We start from the raw sequence: 836 nt of genomic DNA, 5'->3' as shown, positions 1-836 counted from the left end.
ACCTTCTCTTTGTGGCTGGTGATTTCAATGGTCATGTCGGACGTCGTGCTGGAGGCTTTCATGGCATACATGGAGGCTATGGTTTTGGTTCCCGCAATGAGGAGGGAACCAGGCTGCTGGAGTTCTGTGATGCAAATGACTTTATGGTTTGCAATACTAACTTCAGGAAACCTGCCAGTCACCTAACGTTCTGGCAGATACACTAGCCAAATCGCCTACGTCCTCAACAGAAAAAGGGAAAGAGGACTGCTTATAAATGCCAAAACCTTCCCTGGCAAAGAATGTACCCCTCAACATAGATTAGTAGTTAGCGACTTCGGGATCAAGGCTAAATGGATGCCCAGAAGTAGACCAGCTTGGAGGAGAAGGGTCAGGAAGTTTAAAGATCCTGTAAATAGACAGAGATTTAGAGATGTGTTACTCGAAGCCTTTGATGAAATAGAAGGGGATATAGCTTCACACGATGTACAAGACAACTGGAGGTTTCAACGGGATAATCTGCTGAGAGCCACTGACCAGATCTGTGGATGTTGCAAAGTCCCCTCTCGACCCAAAATAACGTGGTGGTGGAACAATGTTGTTGACAGAGCTATTAGACAAAATAAACAGGCTTGGAAGGACTGGAAGAATGGTGGTAGAAGGGAATTGTATCAGACTGCCAGAAGGGAAGCTAGGAGACAGGTTTATTTAGCCAGAGGAGAAGCAGATAAGAAAAACATTGCCAATGTTCTTCGCCGTGAGGGTCAAAAACTTGAGGTATTTCGTGTTGCAAGACAGTGTGTGAGAGAGAATCGTGATGTCGTGGGAGAGAAATGTGTTCGCATGGATGATGGTAC

Source organism: Octopus bimaculoides, chromosome 15, assembly GCF_001194135.2.
Source record: "Octopus bimaculoides isolate UCB-OBI-ISO-001 chromosome 15, ASM119413v2, whole genome shotgun sequence".
NCBI lineage: Eukaryota > Metazoa > Mollusca > Cephalopoda > Octopoda > Octopodidae > Octopus > Octopus bimaculoides.
This window is presented reverse-complemented; position numbering follows the sequence as displayed.